General features: G+C 34.4%; 1 protein-coding gene across 1 annotated transcript in view; it reads right to left on the reverse strand.

Annotated features, from left to right (window-relative positions):
* The window catches only part of LOC145676807 (NFX1-type zinc finger-containing protein 1-like), a 141,133-nt gene that overhangs the window by 98,809 nt on the left and 15,077 nt on the right, over window positions 1–27,247 (reverse strand). The gene's annotated exons all lie outside the window — the stretch shown is intronic.

A 27,247-nucleotide genomic window follows, 5' to 3' on the forward strand; every position in this document is an offset into this window, starting at 1 on the left:
TTAATGAAGTTTCTTTGATGAGATTTCTTGTCACTCACTCCGGAATGAACCGACTGTTTATAACGTACGTTGCATTATACTTTAGGTCGAGGTCACGTATTATATAGCCTCTGTGCTCAAAAGGGACGCTGAAGTCCAAAACAACCATCAACATAATAGCAGAACAGAAAAGAAAGAAAAAAACATCGTTTTTCGGCTGACAATTGTTGTCTTTATTTGTTAATGTACTAAATTATATATATATATATATATATATATATATATATATATATATATATAGAGAGAGAGAGAGAGAGAGAGAGAGAGAGAGAGAGAGAGAGAGACAGAGAGAGAGAGTTAATACGAAAGTTGTTGAACATGAGGGTACTCATGTGGTTAAAAAATAAAAAGCATGCTCGAGATGTAACAGAAATATTTTTGTTTCTCGTACAATTGTGTAGGGGAAATGGAAAAGGCTGAAAGTGCCAAAAAATAAAAAAATCGGGTTTTTGCATGGAATGTGTTGTAAACGACATCGCCAATAGCCTAGAGAAGGTCCAAAGTGCCAGAAAAATTCCTACTAGTTTCTAGAGCAGTCGCAAGGAGCAGCACCGTAAAGGATAAAGTACAGTTTCAGGAAGTTTTTTATTGAATACTGGAAATTTTACTTTGTGGCACTTTCAGCCTTTTCCTTTTCCATTACACAATTGGTAATATTGTCCACGTCGTTGCTATTCTAGAGATAACAACTGAATGTTTTCTTACATAAAGAACAATTTAAACAAAATTAGCTTGCCATGGAACTCTACCTATGTCGCTTACAAAATAATCAGCCCATCTGTTTCTGCTTCCGTTTGCTGCATTGCCTCCTTGTGGTGTGCTACACGTATTGGGAATTTCCTCAAAACCTTCTATCGTTAAATGTCACAATTATAAAAATGTTTCCTTTTTCTCACCTTAGAAATGGATTATTCGGAAACACTAAATCCATTATTTTTATTTAAGAGTTTACATTAAGAACTTCACATCTCCAATCTAAGCTAGTCCTCATATTGAACACTTTCTCAATATATAACGGGAAATGTCACTACTATAGGAATGAAATGAAATCCTTAAGTTTTACGTCGCACGCATATACCGGGTAGGCAAAAGGAAATCATGATAATTATGATAAATGAATGAAATGGTGGAATGAATCAAGTGGGAGGAAACGGGAGGACCCCGAGAAAACTCACGCACCCCACTTGACGCAAGCTGGTATCGAACCAGAGGTGAACACTCTATCACTGAGCCACCGGACCCCACTACTATAGAAATCCCCCATCTGCCATTCAAGAGAAAATTTTCAAAGACGCTGAAACCTGTGCTCCATTATTTTTATTATGAGTTTGCATGCCGGATTTTACATCTCTAACTGAAGCGAATCCTCACATTCGGTAATTTGTGAATAAATAAAGGGAAATTTTACTATTATTGAAACGCCCCCTTTTGAGTGGGATATTCGGGAAGTCTCAAATAAATGTCTCATTTTTAATTTAAAGACACCAACTGTGTCAAAAATCGAAATTAGTCACGCAATTGTTAAACTACGCCAGTGGCCGCTAATAACATCTGAAAATGTCTATGAATAGGTCTTCGAATGTTTAACTTGCTGTGCTTTTACAAACGATAATTAGTTAACATAATTAACTTACCTTAATGTAACAGCCAGAGCTCCTCCGTGGCTAAGCGGTTAGCTTACGCGCCTTTGGCGGGGGAGGCGCGGGTTCGATTCCCGTCGGGAGCTCATGTGATTCGGATTCCACGTTAATCAGTAGGTCCACGTCTCATATTGCCTCGCTGCTGAACGGGACGTTAAATTCAAATTCAACTCATTAATGTAACAGCCAACATTTCAATTGGTGGTATCGCAAGTCTCATGAAAGTATCTTCTGCTTTAATTTTATCACTTATTTTCGATAAGAGTTCATCAAATGAAGTGATGCTCATGCGAAAATAATTAAAGAACTTTTCTTCGTCATTGCGCAAATCAATAAACATGGAAGAAAATTCACTTTTAAGCGGTCGTGAGCTTAACATACGGATGAACCCAATATCGTCTCTGTTTCTTCCTTAGGATTTTACTGGCTAAGTATACAAAAACAGCACGTTTTCTTCTTTCAATTTCCATCTTCATTCAACTGCAGCTGGTAATAAAATGAGCTTTTTCCATGTCTATGTAAAGTGGTTGGGCTGAGACGCCCGCACGAGTCTGCTGCGAGTCTGTTGCGGGCCCGCAACAGACTTTTCTGCACGTCTGAACCGAGCCTACAGGACACAGAAGTGCATATAAACAGTGGTGTAGCAATAGGGTAGGCAGGGTAGGCATTGCCTATGGGCGCAGGGCATTTCGGTATAATAGGGGGCGCCCCAGATTTTCATTTAAAAAAAATGCAAATTATATAAATGGAGCCCAAGTTTTCGCGTTCTTCATTTCCAAACATGGCAAGAATAAAAATTCCTGCTCACTTCACTTGGAGTTTATTACATTTGCGTATCAAATTATTTACATTACTGTTGTTTATTTATACTACCACTGCAAAAACGTCCGGATTTTACATGAGTATATTTTAATGAACAGTGCACTCTGTCCAGTTTACTTTTAAAAGACATACCACAACGATACAAAACGAAAAACGGCTAATACCCTCTCACTGATAATTTTCGGTTTATGCCCGTTTCTGCGCGTACGCATTGTAGATGGTCATGCATGGGGCCTATTCGATAGGTGAGGGGGCGCCACTAGGGTTTTGCCTAGGGGCACCAAAGGCTATTGTTACGCCACTGCATATAAACACCATGTAATTTAGAAGCGAGTGAAGGAATTGAGATCAAATTTGAGGTGTGAGTATCGAATGTGAAGCTCTTCGGAATAGGTATATTGCGCATCATGTCGGCCATCTTAAAAGTCGCCTTATTTGAGTTATCGAAAATAAAGAAACGGGAAAGAAATTATGTGGCATATCAATTTATGCTACTTTGTTCCCAGAAATTCAAATATGAAGTTAGATTTTACCAACCCTTATATGTTGTTGTGGATTCTGGAAATTTCGAACAGGCGAAATTAATGGTAGTGTATTCTGCCATTTCAGTCGATTCAACGTAAACCAAGAATAACATCAAAATAGTGTTTGAGAACAGTTCTACAATTATTACAGTTGATAAGAAACTACTATGTTGTTAAGGCAATCTTGAAAAGTGCATGGGAGATACCAGTATAAAATCTTAAGGTTTTAAAAAAGTTCAGAAGTAAGTAGGACTAACCTTGGATTGACAACATATCTTATGCACGTTTAGTTGCATTTGTTGTGTACCTTAAGAATGATTGTGTGGTAAATACAAAAGTGGCAACAACAGTGAGCACATCTGAAGAACGATAAAGATAAACAATCAGGCGCCTCACAGTTTTCACCCGTATTGAAATTGAAGCAGGAGTCCGAAATGATTCAGGTGCGTCTTGAAGATATCCAGTTTTGTAAAATACATATCTTATCATGGCTTGGAACTTTGGGGTTGTGAACTGGAAGTGAGTGAGTGATGCAGGTTAATAAAGTTGTCTCGTTGCCAGATTTTAAAGTCCGAAGACATGAGAATGGTGTTGGTTGTGTATTTTACAAAGTATTTAACAAAAAAATGGTAGAATACACTACCATTAATTTCGCCTGTTCAAAATTTCCAGAATCCGTAACTACTCAACGCATAAGGTTTGGTAAAAACTAACTTCATATTTGAATTTCTGGGAACAAGCTAGTATAAATTGATATGCCACATGATTTCCTTCCTGTTTCTTTATTTTCGATAACTCAAATATGGCGAATTTGAAGATGGCCGACATGATGTGCAATATACCTATTACGAATAGCTTCACACTCGATACTCACACCTCAAATTTGATCTCAATTCCTCTAATTGTTTCAAAATCACGTGATGTTTATATGCACTTTCTGCGTCCTGTATTCGAACTTTGAACCCTTTTATCTCCGGCCCTGTTCACGGTATGCCGCTAAAAACTTGTTTTTCTCGGTTTCTTTGGGTGCTGCATCCGATGACAGAAAGCATTTTCAGAAATCGAACTGTCAAAAAAAAAAAAAAAAAAAAAAAAAAAACAGTTCCCTTGTCAGACACGTGAAAGTGTATCAATGAAAATAAAAACTCAAAAATTTTCAGTAGCTGGTAAAACTCTCGCGTAGTTATCATTTTCGATGCTAAGGCGATAGGAGAGAAAAAGCTACTAATGATGACAGAAAGGCGTTTTTGTGTGTTGGATTTTCGCGTTTATCAGTCTCTTATCACTGTACAACCAGGGGTAAAAGTGATGGGGAACGCGGGAGGAAGCCGTCCTTCAACCTCGAAAAAATATGTACGGCGTCCCGCCAGTTCCTAAAAAATTAAAATGGACAAAGATAGCAGGGGGCGGCGTGACGTCATGGCGCTACCTATCATCCCCCAATCTTTTCAGATCCACTTTAAACCCTGTGTACAACGTAATTTTAAAAGGAAGTTTGACGAATATGCATCCGATGAGATCAGTATTAAGGATGCGCACGCGGCGAAACATGCCTCGAATCTCGACTCGACTCGAATTCGAGTCGAGAGACACTTTGTAAAGTTCGAGACAAACGTATTTCTTGACTCGAATTTACGAGTCGAGACACAAGTTGAGTCGAGGCTGATCGTAAAAATCTCGACTCGACTCGAATGTCTCGAAAATCTTTCTATAATTTTTAAAATTATTTTGAAGAAAGTATTCACTCGGCACGAGAATTTCGCAAATTGCAGGACTGGTCGGGTGTTCGAGAAGTGCTGTGGTGAGTGTCTTCAACAAGTGGTGAAACCAAGGGGAAACGACGTCCAAACGTCGAGGGGTTAGTCTTATCTCATTACAGATGTTGGACGTCGTTGGTTGGGCAGACTAGTAAAACAGGACAGGCAGCGAACTGTGTCGGAACCAACATCAGACTTTAATGCTGGGCAAAGTACAAGTCTGTCTGAACTAGTGTTGTAAACTTTCTAAAAATTTTGAACCTGTTGGTTAAAACTTTTTTTTTATTTCTTTCCGGAAACATTGGAAAAATTAAAAAAAAATAAAAATGTTTGTATTAGGATAATTTTACTAGCAATGGAATCTTTTTTTTCAAACGCGTGAAAAATATAAGTTCAGAAATTTCAATATTGCGAATATTAAAATATAAGCACTCGAAAATAAAACTATCACAATTATATATATATATGTTTGTCCAGTATATGTTTGTCCCCCACAGAAAAGTCTATATGTTTGTCTCGACAATGAGATCTCAAAACCCACAAGTGCTAGAAACGTACCCGTTTTGATTTGGACCCGTTTGGCCGAATCCCGTTTCGCCGAACGACCTTACAGCTATTTAGATCAAAACTCTTATCAGATCTTGATTTCGGCGAAAGGGGATATCCCGTTTGCCTGAATCCCCTTTCGCCGAAAATGGAGTTAGGGAAATCTTGATCTGTTTGAGGGATTATTCTTTGAGAGTCAGGGAAAGAATTTCCTTGACTGGTTAGGGACTTATGTTTTTCATGGGAATCTAAAGGAGTCAAACAAAGTCTCAATTTATATCTATATATCTATATCTATATCTATCTATCTATCTATCTATATCTATATCTATATATATATATATATATATATATATATATATATATATATATATATATATATATATATATTAGTTATCACGGGGAGATATCACTTATTAAAAGATTTACAGGTACTTACTTTTTGTTATGTGGTTTAGTGTTTTAACAACTAATATCCAGTCACTAGAACACGAAGTCTAGAAGCCTGTGACGTTTGCCTATTGTCATATACAGCGCTTTTCGGATTCCTATTTCGGAACTTTAACAGATACAGACTTGAATCTATTTTCTGAAAGTACTTGAATCATATTATGTTTATGCAAAAGCTATTTGTAGTTGTTTAAAAAAAAGACCTAGGAAAAGGCAGTAAAAATACAAAACATCTGTTATTTTGTTGAATCTCGGAATCCTCGCGTTTTGTTAGTTGTTTGTTCAGAAAGGTTTCAGTTGTTCATCTTAGTTCCATTAATTTCCTTTGTACGGGATTTCTTTTTTAAATCTACTTAAATTTGTATGGTTTGCAACGCGTTTCTGTATATTTCACGGTATGAGGTGAAGCATGGAACCTGAACCTTCCATTCAGGTATATTTAAGATTGAAAGTTAGAGTTTTATCAAAATAATACTTTTGGCGCATGGGTAAATAGTTTGTTACAGCCGTCAATAGTTTATGGGTTTGCTATCCTTTAGACTTTTCCCTATTGAAACTTAGGAAAGATACTGTAGAATCTCAGTCAGTATGGTCAGCCACTGACAAGTGAGATCGAACCCAGGTTACCCAATGTTACTAAACGTTTTGACCCTATTTGGGTCCGAGCAGTTTTAACCCATTTTCTCAGTGTGATTACATGCTATTATAATTTGAGATCATAATTATTCCCTTCGTTGGATAAACACTAAAATCTAAACTTATGTAGCTTTCTGAAATACGCTTCTGGGACTTCTCTCCAGTATGCTTTTTGTGATAAGAGAGTAATGGATAATTTGAAGCTGCGCAAATACTAACATATTTCTCTGTGTAGACATAGTTTTTAGATGTTATTTATTCAGATTGGTTAAGAATGTGTCGATTAATAATACATTGAAAAATTATTTTCGTTCGGATTGGTTTCAAATTTATGCATGTTTTAACTTTCTTTTGCAGGGAGATAATAACTAAAGGTGAAATGAAGACAGAAACTGCAGTAGCTCTGCCTACTTACGATAGTATTAGACACAAGTTGTACAATGTACGAGCTTCAGCTAGTCCACCACTTCCACAGAACTCAGAAGAAAATTTATTTAAATTATATGGTATGTTTGAATTGCATTACAACATCAACTTATTTATATTACCATATCCGCCGAAAATATAAAAAATAAACCACAGATTAGAAAGTACACATTACTGATAATAAAAGGGAGGCTAGTTCGAGTTTTACTTATCGTCGTTGTGCACGAAATTGTTTCAATCCGTCAAGGAAATTCTTTCCCTGACTCTCAAGGAAAAATCCCTCAAACAGGTCACGATTTCCCTAACTCCATTTTCGGCGAAAGGGGATTCGACCAAACGGGATAACCCGTTTTGCCGAAGATAAGATTTGATAAGAGTTTTGATCTAAATAGCTGTAAGGTCGTTCGGCGAAACAGGATTCGGCCAAACGGGACTACACGCCCGTTTTCATTAGTCGATTCCAAATTTTGTGTAAATTGTCCAGTTCTAATTGAATATTTAAAAACACATGGTCATTAGTTCTTTATTACATTTTTAGGGGTACACTGGAAGTACTGAATTTCTTTTTAAAAAAAGTAAAGCATCATACCCTACGAGTTATATATTCCAACATCACAAAGTTGTATATAGGGGGTTGTATATCTCTCAGACATTTGTGTCATGGCCTAATGATAATGAAAAACGAAGGATAACCATTTATCCAGTCTAAGATGTATCTTTATTGTTTTGAGTGTTTTGCCCAATGAACACCATATACAACGATATTGTATATTTATTTTGTAATTTTTTTCTATTTTTATATCTTGGTTTTGGGCAACGGTGCTTAAAAGTAGATAATCTGTCATGTAGAAGAAGAAGAAGAAAAGAATTTATATGTTATTGATTATATATATAGAAATAATTAAGATTTAATCTGAATAGTTGAAATATATGTTGGTTTTATCGATGTAATCTGCATTTATAGTTATCATAACAGCAGATAACAGTTTATTTTAAAAACGTTGCTGAGAACCGAAGAAAAAAAGTATAATTAATGAAGTTAAGTGAAAAGGAATTAAAAGGTCATAATCACACAAGTGGACGTGTCTAATTTAATGTATTTTGATCGTGTTGATGTATCCAAAAAATTACACGAACTGTGGGCTGAAATGTAACATGAAAAGTAATAGGTTATAATTGTTATATCGTTACAAGTATATCACTGACATAATTAATTGTGTGTGTAATTTATTTACTCATTACATACTGCATGCAAAAAGGAAGAAAACACTGGTCATATATGAATTAAAAATTCCAACCAGAAGTGGGCTTAAATCTTGCAAACGGTGCGAGATATTGAAAAAAATAATTGAGAAAATTTCCTCTTTATGATACACCTTGCCGATTTTTATGAAGATGTCCTTCACTTGTATCTGTAAAGGGACATGTACAGATATGAGGAATGACAAGGAGACTTATGCTCATATGTGAATGGTGTGCTGTGTAGAGAAAGTAGGTTCAGCTAGTAGAAAGTTAATAGTCTGCACACATTTATGTTATGTCGTTTATTCGTGGATGTGCATTAATTGCAGAACTTTTACAGTTGCGTGCAAGCCTACCATCATGAAGTGTTCCTGTTGCAACAAATAGGTCTCTTGAATGAAACTGAGTTCTTAATGTGCTCTTTCATCTGGTGAAGTTTTGATAATTTTAACCAAATTACTTCTTAAGAGAAAGAGCAGTAGGCAAATTTCACTAATACTCATGCACTAAAACATAATTTCTATTATTTAATATTCTAATATATACACTTATATAAACTTTATGTACAAAATCGTGTATGTAAACAAATACATGTTTTCTAGTACGAGACATTATCTATTATATATCAAAATGAAAGCGACTATGTTTGTAGCTTAACCCTATATTGCGCAGTGTTAATCCAAATTAACAAACCACGTTGAGTGTGATACTTTGAAAGTCATACCGTAGATGGTGCCACTTCTGTTTCAGATGGTTTCTTTTATGCCGTGCCATCTGTTATGAACACTCATAATTGCGTGTCTTTCGGAAGGAGAGGTTTCCAGCAGTTTCTGTTGCGAGGGCGGATACAGCGTGGGTGAAATTCATTGCTTTGTTTATTTTTGAAGCAAGAGGAGTCGAAAACAGGAAAATTTTTCTTTGAAAAAATATTTTTCTAGAAGGTAGGTGTCTGTTGTTTATTTTAAGTGCTTGTAACTTATCACACTAATTTCGTTTTGTATTTGATCGTCCGAAATATGTTTGTATATTCTGATTAACATTGAGCAACTACGAACCTCTTTTACTAAGAATCAAACATTTCTTCGATAGGCCTAATGGAAAGTTTGAAAGGTTGGTTTCTTACCATCTTTTCTTTGAATTTTGTTGGAATTTTTATTGGCTCATGGAAAGCATTGTTGCGTGAAGTGTATGCTTTCAGTGTTACCAACTTATGAATAAAAATAATATGAAGTTGAACACGAAAAAAAAAAATACTAAACGTAACAACGTCATTTCAGACATCTTCCTCTATTTTTTTTCGATTTTGTGTTATTTTGAAAACTCAGTTACTCTTTCTCTCTCTTTCCTTTCTGTTACTCTTTAGTATTATTTACCGATTTATTGCCCGATAAAGATTCTTGAAGACTGTAAAAGCTTATATTACTTTAACAGATGAGCAAGAATATATTTCGGAAAAACGACTCGTTCAGCCATACATACCTCCTGACGACAGTGAGGATGAGCAGCTCCAGGTAAGCGATAGAGTTAGGAGTTCTAGATTCAGACGATGAAGAATTGCGTCCTAAATATGAAACTTCAAATGGATCAGAAAATATGTTCAAAACTATTGTACTCCAGTATTTACATTGATTTCATTGAAATAGATACTTTTAGATTAGTAAATTGATAGAATCGTTTGCTTTTTTTTTTTTTCAGATGAAACAGTAAATGCCAATTCCAGTCAGGCTACAACTGCTGCCAGTCGTCAGCCCCAATAGAAAAGAATAACAAGAAATGATCCACCTCTTCAATCACCACAATTGAAATAGATACTTTTAGATTAGTAAATTGATAGAATCGTTTGCTTTTTTTTTTTCAGATGAAACAGTAAATGCCAATTCCAGTCAGGCTACAACTGCTGCCAGTCGTCAGCCCCAATAGAAAAGAATAACAAGAAATGATCCACCTCTTCAGTCACCACAATAGAAGACGAGAGTTTGTCTTCTCCAAATGAAATCAGATCTCCAATTGAATATTTCCAAATGTTTTTAGTGCTGATATTCTGGATTTAATCGTTCGTGAAAGCATTTTATATTCTAACCAGAAGGACCCCAATAAACCTTTGGAAATAACTAAGTTAGAATTAGAAATATTTAGGAACCGTAATGTTCATGTCCATTTTCGTATACCAAGGACAAGATTGTAGTGGAGTTCGTCCTATAGAATTCGCCAAGTTGCTAATAACATATCTTACGGCATTGTGTTTCACTTCAAAGAAAAATTGTTTACTGTCATTCTATACATAATAGGTGTGATCCATGAAAGATATGTTAGTAATTTCAGATTAAACATACTATGTTTCAGCATACCTTAGAATACATATTGTTTATTAAAGCATGTTATGAAAATCTGTGCAATACTATGTGTAAAGAAAGTCTGTAACGTCTAAAAAAATTCTGTATTGGATATCAATGAAAAATTAAACAAATAAGGTTCATAATTGCGCAATGTTAATTCAAATACACAATTCTCCTGACGTCATATGGTAAATGTGTGAGTCAAAATTTAGTATTAGTTCGGTTTAGATACGCGAATGCAGTAAGAAAAAAAATCTAAATATTTTTTTCTCGAAACAATTAATAAATTGCGCAATATAGGGTTAATAACTCTTGAATCATCAGACCAACCTCGATAAAATTTTCAACATATATGAGGTTCGGGATAGTTTTTATCATTTCACTTTGAAGGTGCAACTTGAGGGAAGAGAAGAGGGGGAAATGACAGATATTAGTGTCGAATCCATAATTTTCAGGATCGCTGAAATGAACAATGACACTTCCGGTAGTTTAAATCCAAATTCAGCCCCCAACTTGCGGACCCCGCAAAGGTACGGCGTACCGGCGACATTTTAATGAGAACGGAATATTACCCTTTCTGTCTTAAAAATCGGTTGACAAGAAACTTAAAAAATACCAAATTAGTAAATAGTAGTACGAAATGGATCGATCTGGGCCAGCGTTTAACAACTCACAAGCCCCTGGGAAAATGACCACCGTGCACCGTGAGCCCACGGTCTTTTACGACCTAAAATTTAGGGGTGAATTTAATCCCTTTTATGAGCACTTTTAAGGGGGTGTATTCGTTCTTTTTTATGACCACTTTTAAGGGGTGAACTCGTTCCCTTTTACGAGCCCCCCCCTGGGAATTGACCACCATACAACGTGAGCCCATGGTCTTTTACGACCTCCATTTTAGGGGTGAACTCGTTCTCTTTTACGACCACTTTTTAGGGGTGACCTCGTTCTCTTTTACGACCTCCATTTTAGAGGGTGTACTCGTTCCCTTTTATGAGCACTTTTTCAACCCTACGAACACATAGAAGAGAAGATAACACTACGTAACACACAGCAGAACAGATAACAGATAAGACTACGTAACATTTCAAGGGTGAACTCGTTCCCTTTTCCAACCCTTATTTTAACATAGCAGATAGCACAGCTAATAAAAGAGCATGGCTTATTTTTCAACCCTTATTTTAACATAGCAGGCCTCCATTTTAAGGGTGAACTCGTTCTCTTTTATGAGCATATTTTTCAACCCCTATTGTAACATAACAGAAATGACATAAGAATACGTAACATAGCAGGGTGAACTCGTTCCCTTTTCCAACCCCTATTTTAACATAGCAGAAATTACACTGAGACTATGAACACACAGCAGAGCATAAGAGTACATAACATAACAAGGGTGTATTCGTTTTCCAACCCCTATTTTAACATAGCATAGAATACATGGAGACTATGAACATACAGCAGAGCAGATAACAAACACAATCACCTCCATTTTAGGGGTGTATTCATTCCCTTTTATGAGCATATTTTTCAACCCCTATTTTAACATAGCAGAAATTACATTGAGACTATGAACACACAGCAGAACAGATAATACATAGCACAGCTAATAAAAGAACATGGCTTATTTTCCATCCCTTATTTTAACATAGCAGAAATTACACTGAGAGTACGTAACACACAAGGGTGTATTCATTCTCTTTTATGAGCATATTTTCCAACCCCTATTTCAACATGACAGAGACTACGAAACATGGCGGACATAGCAAAGGGGGTGTATTCATTTTCTCCACCCCTAATTGAACATAGCAGAAATTACACTGAGAGTACGTAACACACAAAAACCTCCATTTTAGGGGTGGACTCGTTCTCTTTTATAATTACTTTTTCAACCCCTATTTTAAGACAATGAATACCTATGTAACATAGCGATTGGATACGCTCTTTGAACCGATTTGGATGAAACTAGGCATATGGGGGTTTTCGACCATGCTGAGTACGAATATCATACCTATTTTTACCTGGGTTCTATAGTTTATGTGGCATACGCCCTTTCTATGACAATTTTAACCGATTTGGATGAAACTCGGTATATGAGGGTTTTCAGACATGCTGATTACAAATATCATACTTATTTTTATCTGGGTCTGATAGTTTATGTGGAATACGCCCTTTGTATGACACTTAAAACCTAATAACTCGAAAACGGAGCCAAATATCGAAGTGGTGTTTCCACATTTAGCAATAGGTCATCAGGTACTACAAGTTCCAAAATTAGTGGTCATCGAGGTCAAAGGTCAAAATACTTAAAACCCAATCACTCGTAAACTGCGCCAGGTGTTTCCACATTTAGCAATAGGTCATCAGGTACTACATGTCCCAAAATTAGTCGCCATCGAGGTCAAAGGTCAACATACTTAAAACCTAATAACACGAAAACTGAGCCACATATTGAGGTGCTGTTTCCAAATCTAGTAACTGGTCATCAACTAGTACAAGTTCCAAAATAATGATCATCGAGGTCAAAGGTTAACATACTTAAAACCTAATAACACGAAAACTGAGCCACATATTGAGGTGCTGTTTCCACATTTAGTAATCGGCCACCAACTACTACAAGTTCCAAAATAATGATCATCGAGGTCAAAGGTCAACATACTTAAAACCCAATCACTCGTAAACGAAGCAACATATTGAGATGGTGTTTCCACATTTAGTAATCGGTCACCAAAGACCACATGTCTCAAAAGTGTCAACCATCGAGGTCAAAGGTCAACATACTTAAAACCTAATAACTCGAAAACAGAGCCACATTTAGTAATTGGTCATCAACTACTACAAGTTTCAAAATAATGACCATCGAGGTCAAAGGTCAATCTCGTAAATGAAACCATATATTGAGATAACGTTTCCTCATTTAGTAAATTTGTGTGATCTATTCAATTTTGTACAAAGCAGAAAAAAAGTGAAGAAGGAATAAATTTGAGAACATAATTTTAACTAGCGCAGAATTTCTGTACCTTTTTAGGCTATTCTAAAGAAAGCAAAGATATGCCATATTAACTAGCTGAGAATTATTTAAGCAAAACGAAGAAAGCGAACATGGACCATTTTACTCAAATTTGGATGGAGTATTTATATTTGTATGAACCAAAAAAAATAAAAACTTAAGAAGGTCCGTTTTGACTAGTTCAATATTTCTGTACAATTTTGTACTACCCAAATAATCACAAGAAAATCAAAGAAGGGTCATTTTAACTAGATCCGCATTTTATACCTTTTTGTGCTATTCAAATAATAGAGGGAACAAATTTCAGTGGTTTATTTTATTTTTGTACCAATCAGAAGAAAAGCAAAGATATGCCATTCTCAGACTTTTATACCATTATTCAAATAAACGAAGGAATACCAGAAAAAAATAAGTGAAGAATGAATAAAATTTAGGTGGATTATTTTCTTTTGTACCAACTGGAAAAGAGAAAAAGAGCTACTTTAACTAGCTCATTATGTACTGTTTAAGGAAACGAAAATTGACCATTATGTAACTTTTGAACTCAAATAAACAATGAAGTATTTAGTTTTGTACGAACCAGAAAAATTTGATTGGATTATTTCCTTAGGTACCAACTGGAAAAAGTGAAGGGCCATTATTCAAATAAACGAAGGAATACCAGAAAAAAAAATAAGTGAAGAATGAATAAAATTTAGGTGGATTATTTTCTTTTGTACCAACTGGAAAAGAGAAAAAGAGCTACTTTAACTAGCTCATTATGTACTGTTTAAGGAAACGAAAATTGACCATTATGTAACTTTTGAACTACTGAAATGTTCTATTTTTGTATCAATCAGAAAAACCCGAAGAAGGATAATTTTAACAAGTTGATAATTTCTGTAACGAAAGAATAATTTCGATGTTCTATTTTTTATACCAACGAGAAAAAAAATGAACTAGCTGAATATACGAAATAATAAATTTAAGTGACCTATTCAATTTTGTACCAATGAGAAATGGCTCAGCAAAAGGCGAAGAAGGACTATTTTATATAATTTTACTACTCAAATAAACAATGAAGTATTTAGTTTTGTACCACCAAGAAAAAAAAATTGCACCATTTTGGAGTATTCAAATAAACAAAGGAATAAATTTGAGTGACTTATAATTTGTGTCAACTCTAAAATCAATTAAACGAAGTAATGCATTTGAGCTAACTAACTGAGAATTTCTGTACCTTTTTGTACTATTTAAACAAACGATGGGGTAAATTTGAGTGACCTGTTTTTTATACTAACTAGAAAAATCGAAGAAGGTACCTTTATACTAGCTCAATGAACGAAAGAACAAATTTGGGTGTTCTACTTTTTTATACCAAACAAGGAAGAACCATTTTAACTTGCTGAGTATTTTATACCATTTTGTACTACTCAAATAAACGAAAGAAAAAGCGAAAAAAGACCTTTTTAACTAGTGCAGAATTTCTGTAACAAGAAGAAAAGCAAAGATATGTCATTTTAACTATTTAAACAAAACGAAGGGATAAATATAAGTGATCTATTCCATTTTGTACCAAGGAGAAATGCCATTAACTTAGAATTTCTAGTGCATGTTGTATTATTTAAACAAAACGAAGGGTTAAATTTGAGAAAGCGAACATGAACCATTTTACTCAAATTTGGATGGAGTATTTAGCTTTGTATGAACCAGAAAAAAAAGTAAAGAAGAACCGTTTTAACTAACTCAGATCTTTATACCATTTTGTACCAATCAGAAGAAAATCAAAGAAGGGTCATTTTAACTAGTCAAGCAGAAAAAAGGAAAGATTTAACACTTTGTACTAACCAGAAAAGGAGAAGAAGGATCAGCATTCTATACTTTTCGTGCCATTTATTGGGGTGTCCTATTTCTTTTTTACCAACGAGAACCATTTTTAACTGACTTAGAATTTTATGCCTTTTTGTAAAATTTGTATCAAATCGAAAAAAGCAAGGAAATACCATTTTAAATAGCTCAGCATGTTATAGCTTTTTGTGTTTTTGGTCTACCTAATTTCTTGGCCATGTTGTACTATTTAAACAAACAAAGGAATAAATTTGTGTGACCTATTCACTTTTATAGCAAGCAGAAAAAGGAAAGAATAAATTTGAGTGGCTTAAGCAAAGAAGATTAATGGTAACTAGCCTTTTTGTGCTATTAAATTTGAGTGACCTATTGAAGAATGAATAAATTTTGTTTGCAATTAAAAAATAACGGAGGTCTATTTTATGTACATTTTGTACTATTCAAATAAACAAAGAAATACCATATTCTGCTACTCAAACAAACGACGGAATAAGCTCAGAATTTCTATACCTTTTTGTGTTATTCAAATAAACGAAGGAATAAATTTGTGTGACTTATACCAACCATGAAGGTTCATTATAACAAGCTCGGTATTTTTATACCATTTTGTATTACTCTATTTCATTTTAGTAACAATCAGAAGAAAACAGCTCAGAATTTTATACCTTTGTGGTGTTACATTTTGTATATGTTTGTGTCATCCAGAGAACAATTTAAATTGACTCTCACTGACAATTCAGTTGCCAGAGTCCAATGTTTGTAATATTACAATACTACAAATTGATCCAGTTAACAGTTCAAGTTCTTCTATTCTTACACAATGAAATGCATATGCTACAGTGGGCTCAGTGTTCATTTACAGAATTAAATAATTGTTTATCTTTCTCTAAAAACATTTCTACTATTTTGTTGATATAATAATCACACTCTGTAATGTATTCATATACCAGATTAAATTTTTTCTCCAAAGTATAAGTGTTCTTAATATTACAACTTTTAAAATGCTTCTCTATATAAAGTTTATAGATTTTTTCTCTCATTTCACGTTTAATTAAGATCGTCCACACCTTTTGCAATAATTCGTAATCATACTGCAGCAAACAGTTTTGATCTTTTTCATTCTCATTATGTTTAGAACATGCTTCACATAATAATACTGAATTTGGTGTATACTCATTAAATAATTGTATAACACATGTATCACTAATAGTTTCACTAGTACAGTCACACTCATTAGCTTCCAGTTCAAAACAGGTAATATTTGAAACACTGTCATCATCACTTTCCGGGAGTATTTCATCATTATATCTATTATAGCGTCTAAAATAATACACTTCTTCTATTTCTTGTGTTGGATATATGATTCTCACTTTATCACGTAATTCATCTGGCAAATCGGGGTCAGACGGCTGGATTAACAGTATAGGTTTCTCGTTTTCACGCTGCATTTCTTTTTCTCTAGGTGAAACATATACAATCACCATGCTAGTCATTTTTCTGCTCTTCAGCAAAAACAAATCAAATAAATAGTTTTCTCAGGTGTTCTATGAATTCTCCGTGTTTAATAATATGTTTCAAGGCAATACAACATCATAATGTATGTTCTATTATTTCCAAATATACCCCATAAATTTATATTCCATTATAATAAAATACATAAATGCAAACATATATATTTGTCTTTTTTGACTTAGACGAGGAAAAAAGTTTTAAAAAATAATTGAATCTTTGAACAATAGGAAGTACCTTAGCAATACAAATGTTAGGTAACGCATTCGTAACGTTGTTTAAATATCTGCTTTTCTTACTTTGATATGATCTCTTCTTCTGCTGTGATCAAAAATGACCATGCATGATGTTACGCAAATTGCTATGGAGTCTGTTCTACACAATTATGACGCAACTCTGGTTTGTTAAATCTTACGTTGAAATATTTTATAAGCCTTACTTAGTGACGGGAGAGTAAATTTAAATTGTTCTCTGGATGACACAAACATATACAAAATGTAACACCACAAAGGTATAAAATTCTGAGCTGTTTCCTTCTGATTGTTACTAAAATGAAATAGAGTAATACAAAATGGTATAAAAATACCGAGCTTGTTATAATGAACCTTCATGGTTGGTATAAGTCACACAAATTTATTCCTTCGTTTATTTGAATAACACAAAAAGGTATAGAAATTCTGAGCTTATTCCGTCGTTTGTTTGAGTAGCAGAATATGGTATTTCTTTGTTTATTTGAGTAGTACAAAATGTACATAAAATAGACCTCCGTTATTTTTTAATTGCAAACAAAATTTATTCATTCTTCAATAGGTCACTCAAATTTAATAGCACAAAAAGGCTAGTTACCATTAATCTTCTTTGCTTAAGCCACTCAAATTTATTCTTTCCTTTTTCTGCTTGCTATAAAAGTGAATAGGTCACACAAATTTATTCCTTTGTTTGTTTAAATAGTACAACATGGCCAAGAAATTAGGTAGACCAAAAACACAAAAAGCTATAACATGCTGAGCTATTTAAAATGGTATTTCCTTGCTTTTTTCGATTTGATACAAATTTTACAAAAAGGCATAAAATTCTAAGTCAGTTAAAAATGGTTCTCGTTGGTAAAAAAGAAATAGGACACCCCAATAAATGGCACGAAAAGTATAGAATGCTGATCCTTCTTCTCCTTTTCTGGTTAGTACAAAGTGTTAATTCTTTCCTTTTTTCTGCTTGACTAGTTAAAATGACCCTTCTTTGATTTTCTTCTGATTGGTACAAAATGGTATAAAGATCTGAGTTAGTTAAAACGGTTCTTCTTTACTTTTTTTTCTGGTTCATACAAAGCTAAATACTCCATCCAAATTTGAGTAAAATGGTTCATGTTCGCTTTCTCAAATTTAACCCTTCGTTTTGTTTAAATAATACAACATGCACTAGAAATTCTAAGTTAATGGCATTTCTCCTTGGTACAAAATGGAATAGATCACTTATATTTATCCCTTCGTTTTGTTTAAATAGTTAAAATGACATATCTTTGCTTTTCTTCTTGTTACAGAAATTCTGCACTAGTTAAAAAGGTCTTTTTTCGCTTTTTCTTTCGTTTATTTGAGTAGTACAAAATGGTATAAAATACTCAGCAAGTTAAAATGGTTCTTCCTTGTTTGGTATAAAAAAGTAGAACACCCAAATTTGTTCTTTCGTTCATTGAGCTAGTATAAAGGTACCTTCTTCGATTTTTCTAGTTAGTATAAAAAACAGGTCACTCAAATTTACCCCATCGTTTGTTTAAATAGTACAAAAAGGTACAGAAATTCTCAGTTAGTTAGCTCAAATGCATTACTTCGTTTAATTGATTTTAGAGTTGACACAAATTATAAGTCACTCAAATTTATTCCTTTGTTTATTTGAATACTCCAAAATGGTGCAATTTTTTTTTCTTGGTGGTACAAAACTAAATACTTCATTGTTTATTTGAGTAGTAAAATTATATAAAATAGTCCTTCTTCGCCTTTTGCTGAGCCATTTCTCATTGGTACAAAATTGAATAGGTCATTTAAATTTATTATTTCGTATATTCAGCTAGTTCATTTTTTTCTCGTTGGTATAAAAAATAAAACATCGAAATTATTCTTTCGTTACAGAAATTATCAACTTGTTAAAATTATCCTTCTTCGGGTTTTTCTGATTGATACAAAAATAGAACATTTCAGTAGTTCAAAAGTTACATAATGGTCAATTTTCGTTTCCTTAAACAGTACATAATGAGCTAGTTAAAGTAGCTCTTTTTCTCTTTTCCAGTTGGTACAAAAGAAAATAATCCACCTAAATTTTATTCATTCTTCACTTATTTTTTTTTCTGGTATTCCTTCGTTTATTTGAATAATGGCCCTTCACTTTTTCCAGTTGGTACCTAAGGAAATAATCCAATCAAATTTTTCTGGTTCGTACAAAACTAAATACTTCATTGTTTATTTGAGTTCAAAAGTTACATAATGGTCAATTTTCGTTTCCTTAAACAGTACATAATGAGCTAGTTAAAGTAGCTCTTTTTCTCTTTTCCAGTTGGTACAAAAGAAAATAATCCACCTAAATTTTATTCATTCTTCACTTATTTTTTTCTGGTATTCCTTCGTTTATTTGAATAATGGTATAAAAGTCTGAGAATGGCATATCTTTGCTTTTCTTCTGATTGGTACAAAAATAAAATAAACCACTGAAATTTGTTCCCTCTATTATTTGAATAGCACAAAAAGGTATAAAATGCGGATCTAGTTAAAATGACCCTTCTTTGATTTTCTTGTGATTATTTGGGTAGTACAAAATTGTACAGAAATATTGAACTAGTCAAAACGGACCTTCTTAAGTTTTTATTTTTTTTGGTTCATACAAATATAAATACTCCATCCAAATTTGAGTAAAATGGTCCATGTTCGCTTTCTTCGTTTTGCTTAAATAATTCTCAGCTAGTTAATATGGCATATCTTTGCTTTCTTTAGAATAGCCTAAAAAGGTACAGAAATTCTGCGCTAGTTAAAATTATGTTCTCAAATTTATTCCTTCTTCACTTTTTTTCTGCTTTGTACAAAATTGAATAGATCACACAAATTTACTAAATGAGGAAACGTTATCTCAATATATGGTTTCATTTACGAGATTGACCTTTGACCTCGATGGTCATTATTTTGAAACTTGTAGTAGTTGATGACCAATTACTAAATGTGGCTCTGTTTTCGAGTTATTAGGTTTTAAGTATGTTGACCTTTGACCTCGATGGTTGACACTTTTGAGACATGTGGTCTTTGGTGACCGATTACTAAATGTGGAAACACCATCTCAATATGTTGCTTCGTTTACGAGTGATTGGGTTTTAAGTATGTTGACCTTTGACCTCGATGATCATTATTTTGGAACTTGTAGTAGTTGGTGGCCGATTACTAAATGTGGAAACAGCACCTCAATATGTGGCTCAGTTTTCGTGTTATTAGGTTTTAAGTATGTTAACCTTTGACCTCGATGATCATTATTTTGGAACTTGTACTAGTTGATGACCAGTTACTAGATTTGGAAACAGCACCTCAATATGTGGCTCAGTTTTCGTGTTATTAGGTTTTAAGTATGTTGACCTTTGACCTCGATGGCGACTAATTTTGGGACATGTAGTACCTGATGACCTATTGCTAAATGTGGAAACACCTGGCGCAGTTTACGAGTGATTGGGTTTTAAGTATTTTGACCTTTGACCTCGATGACCACTAATTTTGGAACTTGTAGTACCTGATGACCTATTGCTAAATGTGGAAACACCACTTCGATATTTGGCTCCGTTTTCGAGTTATTAGGTTTTAAGTGTCATACAAAGGGCGTATTCCACATAAACTATCAGACCCAGATAAAAATAAGTATGATATTTGTAATCAGCATGTCTGAAAACCCTCATATACCGAGTTTCATCCAAATCGGTTAAAATTGTCATAGAAAGGGCGTATGCCACATAAACTATAGAACCCAGGTAAAAATAGGTATGATATTCGTACTCAGCATGGTCGAAAACCCCCATATGCCTAGTTTCATCCAAATCGGTTCAAAGAGCGTATCCAATCGCTATGTTACATAGGTATTCATTGTCTTAAAATAGGGGTTGAAAAAGTAATTATAAAAGAGAACGAGTCCACCCCTAAAATGGAGGTTTTTGTGTGTTACGTACTCTCAGTGTAATTTCTGCTATGTTCAATTAGGGGTGGAGAAAATGAATACACCCCCTTTGCTATGTCCGCCATGTTTCGTAGTCTCTGTCATGTTGAAATAGGGGTTGGAAAATATGCTCATAAAAGAGAATGAATACACCCTTGTGTGTTACGTACTCTCAGTGTAATTTCTGCTATGTTAAAATAAGGGATGGAAAATAAGCCATGTTCTTTTATTAGCTGTGCTATGTATTATCTGTTCTGCTGTGTGTTCATAGTCTCAATGTAATTTCTGCTATGTTAAAATAGGGGTTGAAAAATATGCTCATAAAAGGGAATGAATACACCCCTAAAATGGAGGTGATTGTGTTTGTTATCTGCTCTGCTGTATGTTCATAGTCTCCATGTATTCTATGCTATGTTAAAATAGGGGTTGGAAAACGAATACACCCTTGTTATGTTATGTACTCTTATGCTCTGCTGTGTGTTCATAGTCTCAGTGTAATTTCTGCTATGTTAAAATAGGGGTTGGAAAAGGGAACGAGTTCACCCTGCTATGTTACGTATTCTTATGTCATTTCTGTTATGTTACAATAGGGGTTGAAAAATATGCTCATAAAAGAGAACGAGTTCACCCTTAAAATGGAGGCCTGCTATGTTAAAATAAGGGTTGAAAAATAAGCCATGCTCTTTTATTAGCTGTGCTATCTGCTATGTTAAAATAAGGGTTGGAAAAGGGAACGAGTTCACCCTTGAAATGTTACGTAGTCTTATCTGTTATCTGTTCTGCTGTGTGTTACGTAGTGTTATCTTCTCTTCTATGTGTTCGTAGGGTTGAAAAAGTGCTCATAAAAGGGAACGAGTACACCCTCTAAAATGGAGGTCGTAAAAGAGAACGAGGTCACCCCTAAAAAGTGGTCGTAAAAGAGAACGAGTTCACCCCTAAAATGGAGGTCGTAAAAGACCATGGGCTCACGTTGTATGGTGGTCAATTCCCAGGGGGGGCTCGTAAAAGGGAACGAGTTCACCCCTTAAAAGTGGTCATAAAAGAGAACGAATACACCCCCTTAAAAGTTCTCATAAAAGGGATTAAATTCACCCCTAAATTTTAGGTCGTAAAAGACCGTGGGCTCACGGTGCACGGTGGTCATTTTCCCAGGGGCTTGTGAGTTGTTAAACGCTGGCCCAGATCGATCCATTTCGTACTACTGTAAATGTATAGGTTTATAGAAAATCAGAGTTTTTGATGTTGTTGTTGTTGTTTTCGTCTTCCGTTTTCTTTCTGGAGGAAGACCTATGAATCTTATTGAAATGAAATGAAATCTTTAAGTTTTACGTCCCACGGTTATGCCGGTTAGGCTAAAGGAGACGGTGATGATGAGAGATGAGTGAAATGGTGGAATGAAGAAAGTGAGAGGAAACGGGAGAACCCCGAGAAAACCCACGAGCACGGTCTTTGTCCAGCACAAAGTCCACACGGCGCAAGCTGGGATCGAATCAGGGACCCCAAGCACCGGAGGTGAACGCTCTACCACTGAGCCACCGCGCCCCCCTCCTATGAATCTTATTGAAGCCAGTTAATAGTATTCAGGGACTAGAGGTAGATGGTCTCAGTGTTTTATGTGAGAGAGGTTGTTATCCTCAGATTTCAACAATGAAAATGTAAATTGAACAAAATCACCTAATTCTTATTTACTCTGTGGTGGTGATGACGAATGTGAAAGCGAAAATCGAATATTAGCTCTGGTTTTGTTTTACATTCATGTCTAAAAATAACGTTATAATACTGAATATATTCGCTTTATTTGGTGTAAAAATGTCCCTGATCTGACAACACTGGAAAAACTATACAAATGCTTTGTTTCTTTTTATTCCTTATCACAGTCAGTGATGCCAACACGTGGGAAAAATCCCATTTTGTGGGATTATTTGGACATTAATTTCTCCAAAAGAGATAAAGGGAATTTTCGTAGAAATTGACAGCATATATGGGATTTTTCATACATTTACTTCATCTACGGCAATAAACTTCTTTATGGGCAGGAAGTAAACTAATAAAACTTCAATAAACCTTAAATCAGTCCTAATGGTCAAATTTTGATACTGTAAAATGCATGCTAGTACGAAAGTGATTTACACAGTGACTCAAAAATCTAAAAATAACACCATTGAACTTATTAAAAACTTTGGTATTAAAAAATAATACCAAGAGGGAAACAACCATGTTCCAAAATGTTACATACGAAATTACTGGAGTAGCTATGCAGCTTCATTTATTTACTTTCGTTGCGTTTCATTGAAGTTTACGACCCAAATCAAGGCCGTAGCATCAGGCAGGTACCTAGTGATGCTATAATGTTGCGTTGAATCCAATTTTTTCTGGTGCAAGAGGTTTTCAGTTCGATTCCTTTAGAGTGCTTCCCGTCGTTTTCATGGGATTATCATGTTACTTATTTCATGAGAGATTTTCCAGTAGTGAATGATGCTACATTGAATTCAGTTTACTATGGTGGAAGAGCTTTCCTCATAAGATTGTAAATGAAGAAAGAAAAAACTGTTACGATACCATGGTTCGGCTTTCCTTGTGTAAAAGAAATGAACGATTTATCGTTATGATCTGATATTGTTTTGTACCGTGGTGCTGTAATACGAGTGATTTGTATTAAATAACATTCACAAGAAGATCGATTCCGGCTGGAAAACAATTTCATAAAAGTGAACAAGTGCATCTAATGCGAAAAGGATTCTAGTTTGATCCTGCTGACGTTCACTATTTTAAGTGAAGTTTTTATACGAAAAAGTACTGCACGAACAGTCTGTGCCTACTGCTAAAACTTAATTACATTTTCATTGAAATCAACATAAGTAATATATTTGTATTCAAAAAAATGTAATCAGTATGTACTGTAATAAACAACATTGTGTGTTTGTGTATGTGTCGTGTGTGTGTGTGTGTGTGTGTGTGTGTGTGTGTGTGTGTGTGTGTGTGTGTGTGTGTGTGTGTGTGTGCGTGATGTTAGTCTAAACAACAGTCTTTTTCATGAATGGTTTTTAAATTATTGTCGTGGTATCTGCTCCTCGAGAAAAGCTGAGGCCTGCAAAATGATCTTCCTCAACTGAGTGACCTTGCTTGTTTCATGTTAAGTATATCATTATCTGTTTTACGTCGTGATGACTCAATGACAGAGGTGTGTAAGGTCGCTGGTTCGATCTTAGCTAACGCCAAGTTGCTTTGTAGTGAACAAAAAGCCGTGTGCGTGAGTTTTCTCAGGGTTCTCCCCACTATATTTAATCCATCATTACATTTATTTCTCATCATCATCGTCTTCTTTAGCCTAGTTAGCATAACCGTAAGACGTAAAACTCAAAGCTTTAATTTCATTTCTCTGAACCACCACGAGTGTTTTTTGTTCTCTTGACAGTACCGAGGACGTAAATCTTGTGTTCCTAGACTGCATAAGACGTGAACGATAAAATCTGAACCACCATAAATGTTTTATGTTGTCTTAACAATATCGAGGCTGTATAGAACGTAGACCTACAGTTCAAAGTGAAATTCGAATCATCATAAATGTAGCTATAAACACCAAATATTTAAACACAAACAAACTATTTGCTGAGCAAAACAATATATTCACATAAAAAACTACATGCGTGTTACAGTTTCGCCAACTAACACGCATGTAGTTTTTTTATGTGAATATATTGTTTTGCTCAGCAAATAGTTTGTTTGTGTTTAAGTATATACAAAGCAAAGCTTCTACTTATGGAAAATACCAAATATTTGTTGCTATTTTACGTATAAGATGGAAAGCGTTTATGACTTAGGCTGTATAAGACTTGACCGTACTTCTGTGGGTTGTGTACTTAAACCCGTAATAATAACGCCAAAAATCGAACCTGGACTTAGCCACTGAAATCTCAAATGGGGTTAAGGAAAGATTTTTTTTTTATTGTAATGCATTCAACCTGGAAAATGCTGATTAGCACCTTGTCCTTCAACTGAGAGGAGTGAGAGGTAAGGAAATACTTCCGTGCTTGACGTCACATGAATGAAATTCTGTCCATCTTAGCATTTTTGTTCGTTCTTTGCTTTGATCAGTAAGCTGTTATTCGTTTCATACAAGTACAAGTGTTAATGTGGCTAATATTTATTAAATCACGTCTTAATGGTCGCTAAACTAAGTAGTATTTCATTCCTGGTGATCGTACAGGCTATGTCCGGAAAAAATGGTCACGGCTACACAACTACAACAAGATTGCTTTCATGAGCTACGATGTGAAATCAGGCTATGGCTGGCCAACGGGTTCATTACATAAACGAACTAAGACAATATAAATCTTAAACCGTAAACTATGTTACATTACTAAAAGTTACGGCTTACCAACGGTCTTTGGCTCGCGAAACGATTTGTGAGTTAGGGCTGACTAGATAGTTTGTCTTATGAGATGAGCTTGAGACTTCATTTCAATGTTCCGTTACAAAATAAATGACTAGCAATGACTAGCCAAACGGTTCATCATCATATATCAAATTTAATCCTGAATACTTCTCCAAGATAATTTAAATTCAAATCAGTAAACTAAAAGTCATTTAACTGACTGCACTTTCAACTTTAGCAACAATTCACAATCTACGATGTAATCTGTTTAGGTGATCACTTTCAATCTCTGTTAAGATTTTCGAAAAGTTTGAGTTTGATAATTGTAGTTCGAAAATATTTTTAATTCGAAACTTGAGTTTCAAATTTTGATTTTAAAACTTTCTGAGTTCGAAAATTTTTAGTGAGAACTTTGAGTTCGAATCTTTTTTAGTTCAAAATTTTAGATCGAAAACTTTTAGTTTGAAATTTTGATTTGCAAGTTTTAAATTTGAAACTTTCTGAGTTCGAAAAATTTGTTTGAAAATTTGGTTCGAAAAGTTTTTAGTTTTCAAATTCGGTTTGAAATCTTAAGTTCGAAAATTTTAAGTTTAAAAAAATTCGTTCCAGAAAGTTTGATTTTATTTTTTTAGTTTTAAATTTTTTAGATTTTCAAAATTTGTTTCAAAATTTTATTTGAAATCTTTTAGTTTGAAATTTTTGTTTGACAATTTTTGTTTAAATTATTTTGATTTGAAATTTTTAGTTCGAAAAATTTTTTGTTTTGAAAAGTTTAATTTTTTTTAGTTTGAAAATTTTTAGTTTTTCAAAATTTTTAGTTTTGAAAATTCTTGCACTTAGCGGAACCGTTTCGAAAAAGAATCGGAGCAGTTTAGATTTTCAAAATCTGGCAACATTGTTTCCATCAATGAAGCGCTTACTGATCAACAAACGCTGAGCGTTTAAAAAATCGCTCGAACAATGAACTAATCAGATTTAAACAAAGAGTCATCTTTTTATTTAATCCATGAACGGAAACGAGAGGTCCAAAATCACATCATCCCATCCGCGTTTGTCACTAATGTGTGAGGTCCCTGCTTCAATCCTCAGTCAAGTAAGTTCATGTTTTTCTCATGTTTCGTCCTATCATTTCTCATCACCATCGTTTTCGCGGAGACGTTAAATTCAACATTTCCTGAAAACTAGCACCAAGAATCGAACTCGGGACGATTGCAACACATGTACGGTATCCATGTTCATCCCTAAAGCGGAACAAAATGGCCCCTAAAAGGGAACGAGGTGGACCACCCAAATTTATAGTAATATATATTAGGGTCCAGTACTATTATACCAAATGTTTAAATTGGGCAATTTCTAAAACTTAAGGGGTGGGCCAAGGTACCATTCCCAAAAATTTCAAGGGATGCACAAATGTACCTATGTCTTATGATAGGGAATAGACCCCTATACATGACCATATAACTATATAAGGTAATAGAACCTCATGCAAGAGAATAAATTGGATCAAAAGCCAAGCACGTGGTACAACATATTGCTTATGTTTATATTTTGGCAATTTTGTGCCCTAAATGGGAACGAAGTGAACCACCCAAATTTATCATGATACATATTAGAGTCCAGTAGTATAATACCGAATGCTTAAACTGGAAAATTTCCAAAATTTAAAAGATTGGCCATGGTACTCCTCCCAAATTTTCAAAGGGGTGCACAAATGTACCTATGTCTTATAATAGGAAATGGACATCTGTATACGTCCATATAACTATATAAGGTAATAGGACCTCATCCAAGGTGATAAAATGAGCCAAAATACCAAACACGTGGTTGCAGTAAAATTTGGTAATTTTGTGCCCCTAAAAGGGAACGAGGTGAATCACCCAAATTTATAATAATATATATTAGGGTCCTATACTATTATACCAAATGTTTAAATTGGGCAAT

Source organism: Thermobia domestica, unplaced genomic scaffold, assembly GCF_964235325.1.
Source record: "Thermobia domestica unplaced genomic scaffold, izTheDome1.hap1.1 HAP1_SCAFFOLD_372, whole genome shotgun sequence".
Classification (NCBI taxonomy): domain Eukaryota; kingdom Metazoa; phylum Arthropoda; class Insecta; order Zygentoma; family Lepismatidae; genus Thermobia; species Thermobia domestica.